This window comes from Amblyomma maculatum, chromosome 4 (assembly GCF_055883805.1).
Source record: "Amblyomma maculatum isolate TAMU_Amacu chromosome 4, ASM5588380v1, whole genome shotgun sequence".
Classification (NCBI taxonomy): domain Eukaryota; kingdom Metazoa; phylum Arthropoda; class Arachnida; order Ixodida; family Ixodidae; genus Amblyomma; species Amblyomma maculatum.
The window spans coordinates 148035934-148059136 of NC_139347.1; the positions used below are offsets into that span (position 1 = coordinate 148035934).

The 23203-nt window shown below is 45.8% G+C and overlaps 1 pseudogene; it reads left to right on the forward strand.

Annotated features, from left to right (window-relative positions):
• Positions 1 to 17941: 17941 nt before the first annotated feature.
• On the forward strand, positions 17942 to 19368 carry LOC146193279 (uncharacterized; annotated as a pseudogene).
• Positions 19369 to 23203: the final 3835 nt, after the last annotated feature.

Consider the following 23203-nt stretch of genomic DNA (forward strand, 5'->3'; position numbering starts at 1 on the left):
GTTCTGTCTTAAGGGAGTTGCATTGTATTTGGGGGGTGGTGAGTGTCTATGGGTGATAATACGCAAGCACCATTTTAAAAACGAAAACACCAATTATGTTGTGGGTAGAGTAGTTTTATGTATGACAACCTTTCATGTCGATATCAACGCAACCACAGACCAAGAAAGCGCGAACAACTGAAAGATCACCTTCTAGAATGCATGCTCTGTCATTTAGCAAGCATTAGTGGAGCCTACAAATGTTGTTTAGGTACATTACGAGAGAACTCATTATGCAATTCACTAATCACATTTTTTATGGCTCATGCTGTAAGAGCAAATAGATATTTTTATTATAGCGCGTGAACATTCTGTGCTCGGAAAAGCAGCATTTCGCGGGCTGTAACACCTCATGTCGCATTGCATTTATTGAAACTTACGCAATGGATGTGCACCACGATAGCTGCAATTGAATATATATATATATATATATATATATATATATATATATATATATATATATATATATATATATATATATATTGTAGGGGTGTGTTTATTCGGTGAACCCAGGTGATTCCAGCCGCTCAGGGGAGACTCGCAGCGAAGCGTCAGGCGTGGCGAAAGAGCAAGGCAGCGAACAACTTCTTCGTCCTTGAGAGCGGCAGCACGCGACGCATGTCAGTGGTTATATCGATGAAGATTACCACACTACAGTTTCCCCCCGGGCAGAGAAGGAGCCATCCTGGCGACTCATGGTGCCGAAAGGACAGACGGATCGTAGTAAGGCTTGATTCGGTCCACATGAACTATTTCGCGTCCACGGCGACGCAATTCCGCAGATGGCGTAACCGGCTCAACTACGTAGTTCACAGGAGATGTTTTTTGAAGGACTCGGTATGGACCGTGATACCGAGCAAGAAGCTTCTTTGACAGGCCGGCGGTTGTGGCAGGAACCCAGAGCCACACCAGGGAGTTGGGCGCATATGAAGGCGCCTCACCAGTGTCACGATGGTGTTTTTGTTGCCACTGATTTTCCTTTGTAAGCGAACGAGCGAGCTGACGGCATTCTTCTGCGTACTGGGCGGCGTCCGAGAGTGGCGTCGATTCAGAAACATCAGGGCGGTAGGGAAAAAGCGCGTCCATTGTGCAGGTTGGCTCGCGCCCGTAAAGAAGAAAAAAGGGAGAAAATCCGGTGGTGGTCTGTATCGCAGTGTTGTACGCGTAGGTTACGAAGGGAAGAACATGGTCCCAGTTGGAATGAGCGTCGTTGACGTACATGGCCAGCATGTCACTCAGAGTACGGTTGAAGCGTTCTGTCAGGCCATTCGTCTGAGGGTGGTAAGAAGTAGCGGTGCGATGAATGATGCGACATTCTTTCAGTAGGGCCTCGAGAGCGTCGCACAAGAAAACGCGTCCGCGGTCACTGAGCAGTTCCTTCGGAGTCCCGTGGCGAAGAATCAAGTTGTGGAGAATGAACAAAGCAACGTCTCTTGCAGAGGCAGAGGGTAACGGTGATGTTTCAGTGTAGCGAGTCAGATGGTCTACTGCCACAATAATCCACCGGTTTCCAGCAGGAGTAGTCGGAAGAGGGCCATAGAGATCTATGCCAACGCGGTCAAACGGACGAGCAGGGCAGGGTAACGGCTGCAACGAAACAGAGGACTTCTGAGGAGTTTTTCGGCGTTGACAAGATTCGCAAGCGCGCACGAAATGTCTTACGAAGCGGTACATTCCACGCCAGTAAAATCGCAGACGTAGGCGCGTGTAGGTTTTCAATACGCCACCGTGAGCACATTGTGGGTCACCATGGTACGCAGCACAAATGTCGGCACGGAGATGACGCGGGATGACTAGAAGCCACTTCCGTCCATCAAGCAAATAATTGCGGCGATAGAGAAGACCGTCACGAATGGAGAAGTGGTGGGCTTGGCGGACGAGCGCTTTGGATGAATGACCGGGAGTAGGACTTGAGAGAAAATCCAAAAGTGCATTGATCCAAGGGTCATTCCGCTGCTCGGTAGCCATGTCGATAGTTGTAAGAGTCGACAAATCGTAGGCACAGACGTGGTCAGACGAATTATCTCTAGGCAATGGCGAGCGGGAAAGAGCATCCGCGTCCGTATGCTTTAGGCCTGATCGATAAATGACATGAATGTCAAACTCCTGGAGACGAAGAGCCCAGCGAGCAAGGCGACCGGATGGGTCTTTCAGAGAGGCAAGCCAGCACAAAGCGTGGTGATCGGTCACAACGTAAAACGGTCGACCATACACATAAGGACGAAATTTTCCGATAGCCCAAATAATGGCCAAACATTCCCTTTCTGTGACTGAATAATTAGATTCTGCCTTTGTCAATGTTCGGCTGGCGTATGCCACAACATACTCGCTGTAACCAGGCTTACGTTGGGTAAGGACGGCACCAAGCCCAATACCGCTGGCATCAGTGTGGATCTCCGTAGGCGCAGCCGGATCAAAGTGGCGTAGAATGGGCGGCGAAACCAAAAGGCGGCGTAAAGTGTCGAAGGCTTTATCGCAGGCTGGAGTCCAGGCGGAAAGGCCGGAGCTGCCGGCAAGGAGCTGGGTCAGAGGAGCGATGATAGAGGCGAAGTTCAAGATGAAACGTCGAAAGTAGGAGCAGAGGCCGATAAAGCTCCGAAGCTGCTTCAGGGAGGTTGGCTTCGGGAACTCTGCAACTGCGCGAAGTTTGGTGGGGTCGGGAAGAATGCCGTCCTTAGAAACTACGTGGCCTAAAATTGTGAGTTTTCGGGCGGCAAAGTGGCACTTCTTCAAATTCAACTGAAGCCCAGCGCCGGCGAGACACGTGAGGACATCCTTTAGGCGGAGAAGGTGAGAAGAAAAGTCGGCAGAAAAAACTACGATGTCGTCCAGATAACAAAGACAGGTCTGCCACTTGAGTCCACGAAGAACAGTGTCCATCAGGCGCTCGAAAGTAGCCGGGGCATTGCAGAGGCCAAAGGGCATAACGTTGAACTCGTATAATCCATCCGGTGTTATAAAGGCAGTTTTCGAGCGGTCATTATCAGCCATCGGTACTTGCCAGTAGCCGGAGCGCAAATCCAAAGAGGAGAAATACTCGGCTCCCTGTAAACAGTCCAAGGCGTCGTCGATTCGCGGCAAAGGATAGACATCTTTGCGCGTGATTTTGTTAAGCCTACGGTAATCGACGCAAAACCGGATGGAACCATCTTTCTTGGTGACCAAAACAACCGGAGAAGCCCATGGACTGTTAGATGGCTGTATGACGCCCCGGCGAAGCATGTCGTCCACGTTGTCAGCAATGACTTGGCGCTCAGAGGCCGACACGCGATAAGGACGTTGTCGTAAAGGTGCGTTTGTACCAGTGTCGATTGCGTGCGTAACGACAGACGTGCGACCCAGAGCAGTGTGAGGAAGGTCGAAGGCAGAAGTGAAGTTCTGCAGAAGAGCAGCGAGTTGATCGCGTTGTGCGGGTGGGAGATCTGCGTCAATAGCTTGTTGAAGAACATCGGGTGGTGTCGAAGCGGTCGCTGTATCGCAAGAGCTGAGCACATTAACGTCTAATGAAGTAGGCGTTGCAGGAAGAGTATTTACAAGCTCGGGATCAAGTTCTTCAATACGACCGAGACACTCGCCGCGTAGCAGGACGGACGGGCACGAAGATGGATTTGAGACGTACATTGCACTAAGGCCATCTTCGAACTTGAGGACAGCAAATGGAAGCAGGAGGCAGGGATGGCGTGAAGCGGCGTCGGAAGGTGTGAAGAAGACAGTCGAACTAATAACGCTTTCACAGGAGAGTGGAATGAGGGCAGCAGAAAATGGAGGAATGTCTGTGTCACTGGCGACGAGGAGTTTTGCAGGCCGGGTAGGGACGTCACACAAGACGGTATCACAAAGAGGTAAAAAGGAAACTTCCGCGCGGGCGCAGTCAATAACGGCATGATGAGCGGAAAGGAAATCGTAGCCCAGGATGATGTCGTGTGAGCAGTGAGCCAGTACAATAAACTCGATGGTGTATAAGACGTCTTCGATGAGAACACGGACCGTGCACGCTGCTGAGGGATGAATGCGCTGGGATGAAGCGGTGCGAAGCGAAAAGTCGGGTAGTGCGGTGGTCACCTTGCGAAGACGACGGCAAAGAGATTCACTGATGACGGATACGGCAGCGCCCGTGTCAACAAGAGCGAGTATTGCGACACCGTCGACGAACACTTGTATTACGTTTGCGGGAGAAGAAGGAGGACTTGAAGAGTTCGAACCAAGCGCAGTTCTTGCCCCGGGAACTGCGACTGTTAGTTTCCCTCAACAGCGCCGGTAGAACGTCGGGGAAGCGGTGATGGTGAACGGCGACGAGGGGAAGATGATCGGCGAGAGGTATACGTTTGATTGTCCCGAGGAACGAACTCGGAACCGGGTTGAGTTCTCGGCGAGGGCTGGTCGGCGTCGTACGTGTAGTTCCAGGGGTCAGGGCAAGAAGGTGGAAGGCGTTGGCGGCAAAGACGGGCTACATGGCCCGGCAGCCCACAAGAGTAGCAAATTGGCCGGTTGTCTGCGGTGCGCCAAGGGTTCGTAGGGCGTTGGCGTACCCTTGGAATACGGACATGGAACGCCGACCCAGGCGATGGTGAAGGATGGTTGGAAGGGGCGGCCTGGTAGGAAACAGGTGCGGTTGGCATTAGCGGCCTGGCCGCAACTTGGGCGTACGTTAGTGGTGCCGTTACTTGCGGTGGCACGGGGCTGGTCGGAAGCACTGGGCTGGGCGAGAGCACGGAACTGGGCGAAAGGTCATCAGCGATATGGTCTTGCATGGCACGCCGTATGGTAGGGGCCAAAGACGGAGCCATGTCAGGAACAAGGCGACCAGTGTCTTGTAATTGAGGGACCAGGGATAGCTGGCGGGCGACCTCTTCGCGAACGAAGGCTTTTATCTGTTGAATCAAAGGGCTGTCCTCAGATGAAGTAGAACCACCCAGTGCTAGTGTAGAAATGGTGTCGTCTCTAAAACCGGACCGCCGGGTAGAAGCGCGCTGCTTTCGAAGCTCGTCGTAGCTCTGGCAAAGTTTAATCACTTCACTGACGGAGGCAGGATTTTTCAGCCAGAGCATCTGACACGCGTCCTCGGAGATACCTTTCAAGATGTGTCCGATCTTAGCCGCTTCGGACATTACTGGGTCGACACGTTTGCACAGGTCAACGATGTCCTCTATGTAACTTGTGAATGACTCTTCGGCATGCTGTGTGCGCTCACGCAAGCGTTGTTCTGCTCGGAGTTTGCGAACTGCAGGACGGCCAAACACTTCCGAAAAATTCTTCTTAAATGCAGACCAAGATGGCAGGTCTGCCTCATGGTTGCGAAACCAGAGGTTCGCCACGTCGGTCAGGTAAAAGATTACGTTACCTAGCTTAATAGTGTCGTCCCATCTGTTATAACTGCTGACACGTTCATACGCCGACAACCAGTCGTCGACGTCTTGGTCAGCCGTGCCACTGAAGAGGCATGGATCACGCTGCCGTAGAACGCCAGAACACAGTACCGTGGTTGGTAGGGGCGCCGATGTCGAGGTGGTCTCGTCTGGCATGGTGGAAGCAGTGGTCAACGTGCGGCTTCTAAGTTCCAGGGTGGATGGGAACGTACCCAGCAGCACCTGCACCAATTGTAGGGGTGTGTTTATTCGGTGAACCCAGGTGATTCCAGCCGCTCAGGGGAGACTCGCAGCGAAGCGTCAGGCGTGGCGAAAGAGCAAGGCAGCGAACAACTTCTTCGTCCTTGAGAGCGGCAGCACGCGACGCATGTCAGTGGTTATATCGATGAAGATTACCACACTACAATATATATATATATATATATATATATATATATATATATATATATATATATATATAGCGCATCAAAGTATTTTACTTAAGCAAGGTAATTTGTGCCGAAATGTATTCTTCGCTTGAAATCTACAAGCTAGCGGAGACTGCACAAACCAAAAGCTCTGCACATACTAGTGGCGGGATGTTCTCTTTGAAACGAGAGGCTCCGCTTTAGGCAACCTTCTAAGAATTTTCTCACAAAGGTTTCTCAGCTTCCGCAATGGAAGTCTAAGCCCAATTTATGGCATTAATCTGTTCCATATGGCGCGTAATAAACCCATGTGTTTAAAGAATGCGTACGGAAAATGTGTCGAGTTCGAGAAAACTCCAATATGTACGGCAGCTCAAATGTGCACCTCCAGTAGCGGATTCAATGCTGATGCGGCGTTCTACTAGAAGCCCGAAGATTAGAGTGGCAAATAATTTACATATTTCACAAAATATATCGCTGATCAAGGTAAAAAAATGTCCATAAAAAACAAGCGAACCAAGCATTATTGTTATCTACATGCTCGCTTCATACGTATGTCATAGCACTAAATGTGACATGCTCACAATATTCCCCTAGGGGCGTTTTGTTCGGTTTTGTGCGTTGGAACATCTGGCAGTTTAATGAGATAGCAACAGCGCAATATGATTATCTGTTATTTCTGCGTCGGTGGGTAGAACATGGGGTACAAAATGCGCGCTTCATCTACCAGCTATAAAACCACGCGTCATTAGGCTGCGAAAAAGGTCTCACCAATGGCGCAAAAACTGTAATCACGCACTATTACTTTTTCTTTGTTATGTACGAGTATTTCGCTAAACATTTGGATCGAATTTCCCAAACCAGAAAGTGTTACGGCTCGAATGTTGTGCTCAGGTATGGATTGTAGTGTTTAATATCCCAAAGCGACACAAACAATCACTTATGCCATAGAGCGGAGATCTGAATGATTCAACACCCCTGGGGTTCTTTATTTCGTACTGACAACGCACAGTATATGGGCGCCTTGATTTCTGCCCCCGGTGGCTGCCATATTGCCACCTTAGATTTGGCATTCATGGCTCTATGCAAACTCAGTGAGCCTGCATCCAACAATCAACAGTAGTTTCTTCCATTGCTCATGCGTATCCAAATACTTACTCGAATGCAAAAACATGAATTTGACTTCATTCCTAGCACAGAGCGGAGACTTTATATTAGATATTTAGTTTATTATTAAGCGAATTTGTTGTAGAATGCGATTGGGAAAATATCTAAATACCTGAATATATTAGGGACATTCTTTTTGTAATAATATTTTCTAAATAGTACTGATTTTCTTCTAAACGTGGGAACATACCTGTAGCCAGGTATTATCCCTTCAGTGAAAATGATACAAGGATACCATATATGCATCTTTTCTACATACTTTGTAGGTGCAAACGCAATAATGCATGAGAAAGGGTGTCCGTTCTATATTTTCTCGGGGCAGGGAGGAGGGCGAGGAGAAGGACCCGCACCGGTCATTTATCAAGAAAAGACAATATTGGAAAGCCGCTATTGTCTCGCATAACATAATGTATTGAACTATAGTGATGTTTTATGTGTATAGATATTATATCAAAATGCATGCACTATGAGTAAAGGTTTAAAATAAATGACATTGATGAGCAAAACTTTATAGTGCGTCCTCGTTTGTAGCAATCTAAAATTAGAATCTTCCGAGTGCTAACTTCAAGAGTGCTAGGCCTGCGGGCATGCAAATGGCAATGCTTCACAGTTGGACTGCGGGCTTGTTAGTTAAAATGTAAATTTTAATACCTGCTTGGATTAGAACATTTGTTGTAACACTTAATTTTTTTATGGCATTATAAAATGCGAATCAAGAGCAAGGTATCTTGTCTTCTGGACACGAATCAATTCTGACATAGAAACAATTCAAGAAGCTTGTCAAGCATGCAGACTTGTGCCTACAGATAGCCACAACAGCCATCAAAGAGGCATCCAGCGCCTGATAAACTGTAGCATCATGTTGCAGCGATATTGTTAGTATGTTATAGAGCCATATTTGGGCGTTTACAACACATCATGAAATTTTCTTGAAGTGGAGCTGCTCAAGGACGCTTTCTCAGAGCCTGTCACTGAAACAACAAGCACTGTTTTAAAAGATACAGCATACCAGTAACAATTGGCTAAGACAATGGCCCACAATGTTCTACCTTTGTTTTTGCTGGATTCGCTCGCACTTCCGACTTCACCCACATCACTTCAAGCCCAAGTTACTCAGAGTCAAACTGTCTGGCTGAAAGGGGAATAAAAGGGTTTAAAATACTTTTGAAGGAAAGCACTGATATGAATCGAGATTTTTGTTTTGGTTTTCTTCCTGCAAGCAGTGGTTACGGCGCTCGACTACTGTTCCCAAGGACGCGGGATCGAATCACGGCCTCGGTGGCAGCTCTTCGATGGAGGCAAAAAGCAAGGCGCCCGTGTGCTGTGCGATGTCAGTGCACGTTAAAGAACCACAGGTGGTCGAAATTTTCGAAGTCCTCCACTACGGCGTCTCTCTTAGTCTGAGTTGCTTTGGGACGTTAAACCCCACAAACTAAACCAAACCTACGCCAATGGAAGCCGGACCTTCACCTCATGAGGTGATTCCTAGAAGACTGCGGACAGCAATACCCGCCGTACGAACACCTTCAGTTACGGAAGCGCTGTCATACCAACCATTCAACCAAAAAGCTACGCCCGCTAAGCCCTGGAGACATATTTCGCATCAAAAATTGGGATTGCGCCACCAAAACGTTGGTCGTTCAGGCTTTACAATATCTCAGGTCGTATAGCATAATCACCGAAGACGGTAGAATACTTCGAAGCAATCTGCGGCTTCTTCTGCCAACAAGAAAGGCCTTCCGTCAGAACAGCTTTCATCGGCATGAAGAGAACCTCAGCCAAGTAGCAGATCAAACCTTCTCTTTAGCATCCGGCAAAAAAAGCGCTGCAGAGTTAACGGCTACAACTTGCATCGTTCTAGCCTCCGCCAACGCTAATGCAAGCGTGCAGCAGCACCAAGAATCAGCATTCTGAAGGTCTTCCTGAGAACCGAAGACACCACGAAGTAATACATATATCAAAAATTTTCAGATTTCTTAAGCCATAATTACAGAGACTTCAGCGCAACACAACATACAAAGAAAGAGGAAAGCACGAGCGCTTACTTTGAACTGTTTAATCACGTGAAAACAGCTCACCTATATAGCCTTTTCGGCTAATGCGCTCGTTTAAAGGTATCAAAGAGAAGGCATCAATCTTATCAAAGCAGGAGTGACAGAAAGGTTTGCTTAGCCTCATAAATAAAAACCTACATGTCACTGAAACAATTCGACCCCTACTTTTTATATAAAAGGCTTCTAGAGTTTCACGATACGTCTGCTGTCTGCCTCTACCTAGAATTCTCACTTCACGGAACCGCGATGCACAATAGGGGGAAGCTCTAAAAGTGCCAAACACATCGTTTACCCTCAATGCTTTCAAGGTCTTTAGCATGCTTCCTTAGTCGCTTATTTGAAGAACATCCCGTTTGGCCAATATAGAATTTTTCACAAGACAATAATATTTCACAGACATCAATGGTGGCCCACTTAGCGAACTGCGGATAATGGTTCTTCTTACACCCGACCTTTTGCCTTTTGCAAGTTTTCTGAGGGCTTAGCTGGGAGTGTTTGCGAGGGGCAGAAAATTTAGCCGGTACATTAGGCAGGTTTCTCACATTTCCAGATCTTCAAAAACTTTGTGGACGTATGGAACCAAACCCGGCCTTTCTTTTCCTGTCAGTTGATTCCCTCTCGCGCCAGGCATCATCTTCTTCAGAGGTGTTTCTGCCACTTGCACTAAAACCACCTCAAGGAAGGCGGCTTCAACGAGCCTGTCCAATTGGTTATTAAAGTGGGCTTGCTTCTCATGTACGCACGACTTCCGGAGTGACGACTCAGCCCAGTGGATTGGGGTGCCCCTTTTCATTAAATTTGAATGGGCAGAATTATATAAGACAGAATGGGTAGGAGCCCACCATATGTGCCCAACCATCCCCTTTAACCGAACATCATTGTGTCATTATCTGGTAGTTTAAATGATAAATCTAGCCCTTTTCCAAGTTGTCCAAAATCATTGGACCAATTGCACTGGCTTGTTGAAGCCGGCTTCCCTGAGTAGGACTTAGTTCCAGTGGCGGAAATACTTCTAAAGAAGATGAAGGCTGGCGCAAGCATAAATCAACTTGTGGAAAACGAAAGGCCTGCTGTGGTTTCATACGTCCACAAAGTTTGTCAAGGTCTTTAAAAGTGGCAAGCCAGTTTGATGTACTAGTGGCAATTTCTGCACCCCCAAACTTACCCAGCTTAGCTGTCGGATAACGTGTGAAAGCGAAAAGGTCGGCTGTCAGAAGAGCATTACCTGCAGCTCGCTAAGTGGGCCCCCAGTATCGTCTGTGCAATACCATTTCATTTCATTTTTTTTTTTCATTTTATTACCCTCAAGCGCATACGCATTACAGAGGGGAGTGGTACATCATATATGATAGAAAGCATAGAACACTAAATGAACAAAACATAACAAAGGCTAAACGAACAGGGGAATACAGAACAACGAAAACAATCTTACAATAAAGAAAGTTATACAAGCGGAATAAATTGAAAACAATCATAAGCGGTGAGAGAACAGCATTATACAGCGAAAAGAACAACAGCACTGGGAGCAAACAAGCATGAAAAACCAAAAACGGAAATAAGATAATAGTCGGGGGGGGAAAAAGTGTCACGGATCAGCTTCAAGATATTGCATCAGTGATGAGTGAAATGAATCGTGATCTTGGATTAATGCGATATCGGGCGGAAGGCGATTCCACTCTACTGACGTACGAGGTAGAAAGGAATGAAAAAGGGCATTAGTATTGCAAGTTAGGACATTTACTTTGTAAGCATGATCAACGCGGGAGGAGCGATACGATGGCTGCGAAATGAAAGTATGCCTCAATTCGTTATGATGATAAATTTTGTGAAAAAGGCTAAGACGTGAAATTTTCCTTCTAAGCTCGAGAGATGGCAAAGATAACGTTAGTTTCATTGAAGTTATGCTGCTAGTGCGACTGTAATTGGAAAGAATGAAACGCGCTAAATTATTTTGAACCATCTCAAGTGAGGATTTCAAGTTCGTGAAACCGGGATCCCAGATTGCAGAAGCATATTCAATCTTTGAACGTACCAATGCTTTGTACATAGTCATTTTAGTCGAAACAGGTGCCTTCGAAAAGTTACGGCGCAAATACCCAAGCATGCGGTTACTGTTGTTAATAATGTAATCAATATGTTGCTTCCAGCTGAGGTCATTAGTAATATGCACACCCAAATATTTGTACGAAGTTATAGTATCTAAAGGAGTGTTATTCAATACATAGCAAGCAGGGGGGAAATTACTGCGCGACACTCGCATAGCTTTACATTTTTTAACATTTAGGTCCATACACCATGTGCTGCACCATTTATTTATATTATTGAGGTCAGATTGTAAAGCAGAAACATCGGCTGGTTCAGCAATCTCGCGATAAATAACACAGTCATCGGCAAATAAGTGAATAGGGGAAGTCACACAGTTAGGAAGGTCATTAATATAAACTAAAAAAAGAAGAGGGCCCAAAACGGACCCTTGTGGTACACCTGACGTAACAGGTGTTGACGGTGAATTATTGTTGTTAGCAAAGACATGCTGTGATCGACCGATGAGGAAAACTTCGGCCCAGGTAAGAAGATGTCTGTCAATATTAAGACACTTGAGTTTAAGTAGTAAAAGATGGTGGTTTATTTTGTCAAAGGCCTTAGAAAAATCCAAGAAGATACAATCAGCCAAGGAACGGTTGTCAATAAGGGTTAGCATGGAGTTTGTGAAACAAAGTAGCTGTGTCTCGCATGAGTATGATTTCCTGAAGCCATTTTGCGCTGGATTGAAAAAAAGGTTCGAGTCAAGAAAACTAGCTAGGTGTGAGCAAATGACATGTCCAAGAATTTTACATGGTATGCTAGTAAGAGATATGGGGCGATAATTAAGGGGAGATTGCTTGTTACCGGATTTATGAAGTGGAATCACCTTCGCCTGCTTCCAATGTACAGGAATAGCGCCAGTATCTAAAGATTGTTGAAATATTTTTGCCAAAAGGACAGAGGAGTACATGTTTGTTTCTTTAAGGAATCTTGCATTTATATTGTCAACACCAGAGGAACATGAAGGTTTTAGTGTTTCAATTAGCTTTGCAATCCCGTCGGCATCTATTGATATTGGATGCATAATCGTATAGCCCGAAAACGAATGTGTAGGCAATTGAAGATTAGTTGCAGATGAAAAGTTCAGTGTGAGCATATTGTTTAAAATCGATGCGCACTCCTTGCTAGGCACAGGTAAGTCGTTCTGGTCAAGTAAAGAAATCTCTGAGTTGCTCTGGGAGTTAGTTATGATGTTCCAAAATTTGCTAGGGTTATTAGTGAGCAAGGATGGTAGAGTGTATTTCAAAAAAGTAGATTTTGCAGAAGCGACAGCTTGAGAGTAGGTGTGAGATGCATTAGTGTATGCTTGCCAGCGTGACGCAGTCTGCTGCAGTTTTGCTGCCCGAAATAAGCGTTTTTTTCTGTTCGAAAGTCGATTTAAGTACGGATTATACCATGGCGAATGTCTATGTACTGTTAGTATTTTCTTGGGAATGTAAGCCTCCGTTAGATATGAAATTTTATTGACGAACAGGTCCCAGTTCTCTTGGACAGAACGATGTTCAAAACCACTAAGATAGTTGTCAAGGAAGAGCGAAAGTTCTCTATTTATCTCTTCAAAGTTTGCATTTTTGTAATCAAATATAATCTTGCGTTTTTTCGTAGCTGAAGACGCGGTAAAGTTTAGGTCGAAATGAAGTAAAGAATGATCACTGAGTCCCGACATGAAAATTATTGGGCCTATCATATCAAGGTTAGTGGTGAGGATCAGGTCAAGAATGTTAGCAGAACTGCCGATAACACGCGTTGGGCCATCAACAACCTGATCAAAATTGAAAAGGGAGCACATATCGAGAAAAGCTTGACAATTCGAAGAATATGGTGTGCAGGTAGGCGGTGTCGATGTCCAGTTTATTGATGGATAATTGAAATCGCCTAGAAGAAATACCGGGGATGCTGGATAACGAAGGACGACGGTGTTAACCGCGTCATGCAATTCATTCACGAATGTGATGTCTGCATTAGGTGGACGATAACAGACGCCAATGATGTGTACTCTGTTGTTTAAAATGACGCCGCACCAGACAGATTCTATGTTGCATGAAACATTAATTCTGAACGATGTTAGGTTAGTAGAAACTGCGAGCAGGGTTCCACCCCCTTGTCTTCCATCTCTGTCACAACGATAGACATTGAAAGGCTTGGTGTGAGTAAAAATTTCGCTGTCGCTTACACGAGCACTTAACCAAGTTTCAGTGAGCGCCACCAGGTCGGCATCGCACGAATTGATAGCTGCGCTGATATCATCTCTTTTGCCTAAAATGCTCCGGATATTAGTATAAAGGACTGATATAGGGCGCCGATGACCACTACCCCTGGCTAAGTGTTATGAAACATTACGCGTGGGACTTGAATTCGAAATGTCTCCCATCGCGCATGCGCGAGCAGCATTGGATGTAGAGGGTCGAGCGCGTGCAGATGAATCATCGGATGGGCTGCTACGAGAAGGAGAATGATAACGCAGCCGGGGCACCTCAATGACACTGTCTGTTCTAGGGTCATAAACATATTGCCTTTTATTTACAGTTAGTTTGTCGTAGCGAAGCCTAAAGGATGGTGAACCAGGCAAAGATTTTGCGAAAGCAGTTAACCTTTGGCGAGCGAGCCTAGTTGCTGCGCAGTAGTCTTCAGAAACTGAAATGTCATTTGTTTTCAGCTCATCACGATGTGACATCACTTCTTCTTTCGCTTTAAAGTGCGAAAATTTTATTATCACTGGTCGGAATTTTTCTTGAACAAAAGGGCCACCAAGGCGGTGGGCTCGTTCTATTTTGTCTGGTTTAAATTCTGACCCAAAACTGGATGAAAGCAAACTAATAACGTTTTTTTCTGTGTCATTCCACGTTTCATTGCTATCGGGGACGCCATAAAATATTAAATTATTTCTGCGAGATCTGTCTTCCAGATCATTGATGCGGGAAAGCTCATTATTCTGTTGCGTCAAGTCATTAATGGTGTCGTTTGTTAACAGAAGTTCTCCTTCGAGACTACTAACAATGCTGACTTTTGTTTCAACAGAAGCGAGTCGAGTATCAATATTAGACAGCCGCTTTGCTAAACATTCCTGATTGGCTTTTACGTCATTAACAGCCTGCGTCAACATGGCTTGGGCCTCCGCTGACGCCTCACAGGCGGTTTTAATAAAGGACAACGCAGCCATGCCTTCATTATGACGATGGGCGCACGACGTGCCGTCTTCATCAGCTACTTGGGTCTGCCGCTCTGTAGTTTGCTTGCGATTAGGCCCGGGGTTTAGCTCAACGTCACCCGAACATAGCAACAACATAAGCAACACCTCCTTGCAGTCACAACACACGTCATAGAGCACTTGTGGGCACGGAAGCAGCAGTAAAAAACGATTTGATGCTTTCCTAGCATGTAGAGAACACGATTGACCAACCTGGATAACGTGAAGACGACGATCGTTAGCCATGTGCTCTATCGTGCTGCTTCCATGCCCACTGACGTGTCGCGGCTGGCTGTTGGCTTTTAAGGCAGGCGTGGATGATGTTCCTGTTGATGCGGCTGAACCGATGAACAAGGATTCCGATCCAACGAAGGCAGCGCCTGGGTTTGAAGAAAGGTCGCACACCTGAACACGGCATGGCTGCAGGCAGGTAGCGACGTACGGGTCCGGTGCACTTCTGGCCAGGCATGGTAGAAGCCAAGCCAAAACCTGGATAACGTGAAGACGACGATCGTTAGCCATGTGCTCTATCGTGCTGCTTCCATGCCCACTGACGTGTCGCGGCTGGCTGTTGGCTTTTAAGGCAGGCGTGGATGATGTTCCGGTTGATGCGGCTGAGCCGATGAACAAGGATTCCGATCCAACGAAGGCAGCGCCTGGGTTCGAAGGAAGGTCGCACACCTGAACACGGCATGGCTGCAGGCAGGTAGCGACGTACGGGTCCGGTGCACTTCTGGCCAGGCATGGTAGAAGCCAAGCCAAAACCTGGATAACGTGAAGACGACGATCGTTAGCCATGTGCTCTATCGTGCTGCTTCCATGCCCACTCTTGAGGAAACTCCAATATTTGATACACGGGACGTTAGGTAAATGACCGACTTAGCGAACATGTAAAGACATTAAAAACAAGCAGGTTGAGTGACTTGGTGTGGGCTTTGCACCAATTTTGTATCACGTTTCCGCGACGCGAGAATTCTGGGTTGAGGCGGACATCTAACGGCCCGTGAAACTCTAGAATCCTTCAATATAAAAATAAGGTTCAAACTGTGTCAGTGGCACAGCTGTTGTCTTTTGTAAAGCTGAGTAAACATTTCTTTCACGCCTGCTTTGATAAGATTGATGCCTTCTATTTTATACCTTTTACCAGTGCGCATTAGCTGAGAGGGCTATATATGTGAGATGTTTTTACCTGATTAAAGAGTTGAAGTGCCTTTTGTATCCTCATTTTTGTGTGTATTTGTGTTTTGTTCTATTCGATGTAATTAAGGGTGCCATACAACAATCTCAGCAGTTAACTCTCTAAGGCGTTCCTAAGTTCTGCTTTTTTATTTTGTTTGTCAGTTGTTTGATGTTCCTTTGAAAGAAGAGGGGATGTATCGTATCTAGTGCGGCGCTGGTGACGCAGCCGATATCTGTATCGCAGATGGGACTTGAGGAGAGGCAATACACCCTCTCCCGCTTGACTGTATAAATGCGCGGTCACAAAATAAACTTGGGGCATATCTTCCAACCTGGCTCGAAGCAGCTGCCTCGTCTACAGCACACAACGATACACATTTGCCAACATGCGTAGCAGATTTAATGTGGTAAGTTGGGATACGAATGAAACTTACTAAGCTATTTGATAAAAATGATAATAATTGGTTCACAGAAAAGGAAAGGCCTAAAATCTGGCCCACTTTGAATACCTGACACACAATATAGGTAGGGTGGAAGGTGGAAGTGAAGGTGAAATGATAGAGCGAGGAGCCATAGTGGATGTTTACGGAGTAATTTTGGACGCTGAGTAAAAACTGCCACCCCTAGATAATGTATACATTTTCCTAACTCTTGATTACAGCAGGCGTTTTATGTATGTTTAACGGTCGCGTATAACAGGCACTTGTAGAAAGTAATATATATGGGCTGCATGCTTATAAGAATATTTGAGAAATTCGGATACAAGTTATACGATTGCTAATTATGTGGGCATAATTTTGTAACCAAGCGGGAAACCGCAATTGCACAACCACATGCGGGTCAAAGATATGTTGCATCATGCCTTTAAGCGCACAGTGTAACTGTACTCTGAGCAAATTTATGCAGAATCAAACTGTTTCCATCTCTCCCTCTACTTGTGTTCACTCAGCACTGAAGCACTGAATTCAAGCATTCGCCTAGCAGGTTGCGGTTTGTTGGGATTTATGGCAGCGACAACATTGGCTGCCACAGCATACTGAGTCCGCATCGCGAGAACTACCGTATATGTCATTTACCCGCTCCTCATCAAAATTTGACACAGCCAAAGCAGGCTTCGGGTAGCTGCTTTTCTTTCCTGTAGTTCGAGGTGGAAGTTTTTTTCTGCCTTCTTGGCAGTCCACTGCCTTGTCTCTTCAATACGGTTTGACTACTCACTGGTTCGGACAGTTCCCGCTGGGTTGTTACTCTGCGCACTCTTCTTTTTCTTCCTGCCTTACCTTGATCGCGACGACGCGGCACCTGCCACTAGTGCTTCTTCCTTTCTTTACTGCGATGGCAACGTCTGCCGCCGAAAAAATATATTGTTGAACGCTGGTCGACGCCATTTAGACATGGCTTTTGCTATTCTGGAGCGAATGGGTCCATGGTGACTTTGCTCAACGGTAGGTGGAGTAATTGTGAGGAAATATGAACTGCAGGCTGGGCATATGAGGAAAGAATGAAAGGATCAAAATAGACAGAGCAATAGCTGGGGATGAAGGCGGAAGGCAGTGCAGTGTCACTTATTGAGCAAAGCGCATCAGAGCGCGAATTCTATCTTGTTAAGAAAAAATTAAGGAGGGACACCTAAGTTTCGGGCTTTAACTATGTGTGCGACAGCGTTAATGAGTAACTAACAAAGCGCTACGAAATTTAGACCCCAAATCATTAGCCTCTCTCACTAGGTACATGAATCAACACTGGGACCAGGGCACGCTGCCCCCGGAATGAAAATCAGCCAAGGTAACTTTCATACCAAAACCTAACAAACATTTAGACCTTACCAATCTGAGACCAATCTCTCTCACCTCCTGCACAGGTAAAGTCATGGAGCACGTAATCCTAAATCGACTTAACCGATACATGGAGCAAAACCAGCTCTTCCCCACCACCATGCTTGGCTTCCGCGCGGGCCTGTCAACTCAAGACGTCATGTTACAACTTAAGGAGGATGTGCTCAATCCTGTTTTCCCTCACATCACCAGAGCTATCCTTGCATTGGACCTGACGAAGGCCTTTGATAATGTTGCCCACTCCTCTATTTTACAATCACTGAGCGACCTAAACGTGGGCTCTCGCACGCATGACTATATTGCTGCCTTTCTCAGCAACCGATCCGTCTGCCTACAATTAGGCACAGTAAAAACTTGCCCTTTTACGCTAGGCAGTAAGGGAACGCCCCAGGGAGCAGTTTTGTCCCCATTTCTATTTAACATTACTCTTATCCAGTTAGCGAGGGATCTTGACAAAATTCCTTCCTTCTACCACTCCTTGTATGCGGATGACATCACCATCTGGGTCAATACCGGCAACCATGGCGAAATAGAATCCAAATTTCAGCTGGCCGCTGACACTGCTGCTACGCATGCAAGCAGCATTGGTCTAAGCTGCTCGGCAGCTAATTCTGAGCTCATAGTCATGGACCTAAAAGAACGAAACCCCCCTAATATTCAAGTTACAATAAACGACACCCTTATCCGCAGGATCAATAGAATCAAAATTTTAGGTCTCAGTATTTCTGACAACGGCTCCAACGCCGAGACCATAAAATAATTCGTGCTGCCATTTTGAATACAGCCTGACTAATTAAGCGTATCGCTAATCGCCATCGCGGCATGAGGGAAGCAGACACACGTCGCCTCATTCAAGCATTTTGCCTATGCAGGATCGCCTACTCCATCCCTTACCTCTACCTCACACCCACGGAGACCGAGCAACTCAACAGACCTATCCGCACAGCTTACAAAAGCGCTCTCCTCCTCTCTAAATGAACGCCTACTGAAAAACTACTTCAACTAGGGGTTCACAACACCTTGGGAGAGCTGGTAGAAGCTCACCTCATTAGTCAGTACCACAGACTCTCACATACCGAAACCGGCCAAATTCTTCTGCGCCGAATCGGGATAAACCTACCCGGTCATACCTCGGCCACGCTCAATCCTCCCATCGCTGTTAGCAACAATCTTTACATTCCGCCTCTTCCCAAGAATACCCACCCGGCGCATAATCGTGAGAGACGGAAAGCTAGAGCCAAGACTTTGCACAAGCACTACCCTCCTGGCGCTCCGGCAGTTTACGTAGACGCGGCCGAATATTCAAACCGATCAGCTTTCGCATTAGCCGTCGTGGATGGATTCCATAACACAATAGTCAGTGCGTCCATTCCAAATTTGCAGGATTCCCTGCAAGCTGAAGAAGCAGCAATTACCCTAGCAATCACAAACTCCTCCGCTGAGTATATCTTCTCAGACTCCAAAACGGCAATTATAAATTATGCCCATCGCAAAATCCACTCCCCGGCCGCAAACATTCTAGCATAATCCCCTCCACCGAATCACCTCATCACCCTCCTCTGGGTCCCTGCGCACAGCGAACACCCAGGCAACACGGCCGCTCACTCCCAAGCCCGAGCACTCGTTAACCGGGCTGAGAGCGACCTGGTGCCTTCGTCTCGCAGTGCCAGAGATCGGCTTCTTAACTACCACGACCTCACCGTATTTTATAGAAATTCCCGCCTTCTGTACCCCCCTCCGCATAAATCTCTTCCCAAAAGCGACCAGGCTTTCTGGCGCAGACTTCAGGCGGCCATAGTCATGACCCCTTTCCTTCTCTCTATTATAAACCGTGGCGAAACCTCTCCTCACTGCCACTTGTGTCCTAGCACCAGAGCCGACTTTACTCACGTCTTCCTGAACTGCCCGAACAAACCCAAGCCCCCGTGGCAAGGGCTAAGACATCAGGAGCGATGGGAGGCTGCTCTGCGCAGCTCGCTGCCGGAGGTACAGCTTGTGACAGTGAGCTGGGCCCGAGGGGTCGCCGAAGCCCAAAAGTGCCCGGCCATCTAGAGCGGCCTGAGGGCCCATCGTCGTCCTGCTCCCTCACTTCCCTTTACCCCCCCTCACCTGGTTCTTTTTTGAATCATTAAAGTTGCTACCTACCTACCTCCCGTTTTCTTGCTCTCCTCGATATTTCGGTTCACTTACCAGTACGCTGCAACTCGTATATCAATAAACATTTAATTACTTTTTAAAAGTATAACAACATTTGCACTAATTATTACAATCTTAATCTAACAGTTTTTAACGCATGCCAACGGAAGTGGATATATAGCGTTATTTTATCCAACCCGTACAAGTGCGGCTGCGTGCGCAACGAGCAGCGCGCCTATGCAGGCAGTTTATGAAAACTAAAATCTAAGTTCATCGTCCAACCTCAAAAGCGAAATCTGGGTCGGACGTATAATGTTCAAATCGCGGCGGCACAGAACATGGCAAGTTTTTGCACCCATATGTAACTGGCAAATTAGTACCTGCCAGGGGCTTTCTAATCATTATTCTCTGACACATACCGGCATCGCAATGGTGCCTTTAGCGCTATGGCTTTAAACTAGAGTGGGTGGTATGAAAATAGGTTAGTACGATGTTCGAAACACCCGGTGTGCAGGTGTTCGATAGTGGGACCGGTCGATGCGCGTGCACGAATTCTGATGGGAGCAGACTATCGAGAAACTGCGAGCAAAGGAATAGGACGCGTGCGACTACTTACTTTTCTCGCAGAATTGTAGCTAATATGCCTAGTGAAAATTTCAATATTTAACCTTCATTCCGCCTTCTTTGACATTGCAGATATCCGGCCTCTTAGTCGTACCAGCTTATGAAACCTCTTTCTGCTTTAAGGCTACCTTATTTTTAAAGTTACGGCCCAACATTTTTTCGTTTCTCAGTACGGCTCGTTTATATAGTACTTACAAGTAGAACTAGTCTGACGTATTCAAGTCTCCCGAAGGATGTGATTTTTTTCTTAACGCCCTCGGTACAAAGACGCCCACAGTATCACTGTCATTTCAGCCTCATTCATTTGTGCTGAAGGTGCATACAACCATCCCCAGAGCCAGTTAAGAGCGGCCCATGGTTAAAAGAAATGCTCTTCTCTTGGTCTGGCTTTCAGGTGCCACAAGTTGAAGTACTTAAAAATTTTGTCCTGAATGCCGGCCTGAGTATGTATAATCATGCGACACCGCAGCACGTTGTGAAAAATTTCAAATAGACAAGATGCCAGCATAGCATATGAGTGTCAAAGGGTTTCTCGCGCACTTCAATAAGAAAAAAAGCTTTGTTTCTGAAACTGTCGGCTACATGTGTTATTCAATGTTTTGCATTCCACAATAGCAAAATAATGCAAATATGCGCTCACTCGTTCGAATATTAAACTTAATTCGAAAATACATTCACTCGCATTCAGGCAAGCGTTGTGCGTCTCTGGACAAAGGCTAGTTTATGTACGGATATGAGAACAGCCCTAGAGTAATGGCTTGCTAGACAAAAAACTACATTCTCTATGTTGTTAGTCAGATTATACTGTAATAATGTGACATATATTCGCCGGAATACTTATAGGCTACCTGTAGAAGTTTGGCCACAAGCCTTAGTGCCTTATGTTGCCTTCATTGTCTTTCAGCACTGTGGTCTTACAGAACCGATTTAGAATGCGTTTGCTCAAACTTTTCGAGTCAATAATTTTTTGCAGCATGCTTCTTGCCGCGGCTAAGTGAAACTGCTAAACAACCCTTCTTTTTTGCATACTGTACACGCATTAGCCTTTATATTTATATCATGGCTGTTTTATACTAGCCCAAATTACTGTACTGTAAAAACCAAGTACGTGGTGTGTACAGAATATATAAGAGGTACACACTCACGGCTTCTAAACGGTGCGGTACCTACGTTGATGCATTGATCAAAATTTTTAGCCTAGATTTTACATAGCTCTTACAAAAAAGAACGGCACAGTTTCTGAGGGTTTTCTCGGTATACCTTTTTTTTTCTCCTACCAGAAAAACAATGAGCTACAAACTAATGTAGGCTCTCCGCAATGCCGGGAATCAGGCCTAAAATACATTGTAACCTCAATACAATTTTAGCACTCAAAGAGAAAAAAATTACATTTCATGCTGTCATAGAATCCTAGCGCCTAAAATAAAAATTCGGTGAAAACAAGCCAAACTTTCTATCTTTCTTGTCCTTTCGTTCATCACAACGTCCGCCATGCAAAACGCCAGCACCCTGAAACCAGGCTCCACTCAGCCAGACATAAACAATAAAATAATAAGCCACTGATCACTGTAATGCCTTTTGATAGTCATATGGTTATATGGATCTATTTTTATGCCTTTTCATCTTAACAAGATAAATAATTCTCTACTGCCTCCGCGTTGGAGGTATAAAGTACTACTTTCTTCATTAGGCGCGCCACATATCCAGTCTAGCTGGATAAGATACAAGGTCAGAATTACAAACAAAAACAAAAACAAATCGGTTACAGAATTATGCTAGGTTGCGTGTAGGAATATGGAGACATTTATTATTTGTGTGGCCACGTGCTTCTTTCAATTTTGTTCTTCAAGAATTTTGTTCTCCGGGAAGCTGACTTACAGACGCGTACTATGTGCAAGCGAAATCGTGTTGCACCACATGTAAAGCTCTATGAGAAAAGCTGCTGCCACCGGTCTTGATCCGAACCTGGGAAAATGCTTCAGATATTAACGTTTGGATTTACACACAACGTCAGTAGTGTACCGCCGAAAGGGTATGTTTATGAGTAACTCAGCGTTACACGTTTTCTATCTTCAGCAACTATAATCTCGCAATAATATAGCCAATTAGTGTCCTCTATCTGGTGATGTACTGGACGGCCGCATATACTGAGAACACCGCTAATCAACAGAGAAGCAAACAAATGGGCCTAGCTTGACGGGATAACTCATATGTTTCAGTTGTACTCTCTCTTACCAGTTAGCCCGTAACATGACTATGAAATAGATGGTATTTTAAAGATAAATAGTACGGCTGCGCCTGAGACATTGCAGAAAGAATACCTGTGTCACTGTTTTGACACGAATATTCCCAAATCTGTGGCACATTTACATCCGCGAATGATTGCGTCTATATCTTGCGACATCAATTATTATGTCATCGCAGTGTGGCACAGAGTTTCAGTGCACGAGCAAAAAAAAAAGACGCTTTATTGCTTAATGCGGCTAGCAATGCAATATCCTTGCCCCTTCGATTTCAGCTCGTGTAACAACATTTGAAAACTTATTGCAAGGATCATAAAACATCGTGGATATTACATTTGTGATCTTCAGGTTTTTCGCTTTCTTCTTACCCACCTGCACAAATGCTTGGCGTATGTTTACTTTTTAACTGCTTTTATCGCTTAGCTCGGGCGCCATTTCTGTATTGCTTCTATCGTGAAAAACAGCGTCCTATTTCTTCTGTGTTTTGAGTTTTCAAAGGATGCTAGAAATTCAAAATTTGGACATCATATTCTCATAAGCGTCAAAGTAGGTAAGAACTAAATTACCATCATTACTTAATTAAGAACTAAATTAATTAATTGCATCATAATGAGGCGATATGTGTTATATACATATCGCGGATAACAGGGCAACATGTGAACGACCGGGCTAAGCTGTTGGAGCAGGCAGCGTTCCGGACACAGCGCGCGAGCCGACTTCAGTGTCCTCTTCTTCCAGGCGCAGCAAGAACATAGGGACACCAGGTGGCATTGCTCCCCCTCTTAAAAAAAAAATATCAGAGACGGAGCGTGAGCGATTGGCATTGTAAGCGAAAACAAAGATCAGCACATGGACAGAATAGATAACGGAGGCGGGTTAAGGTG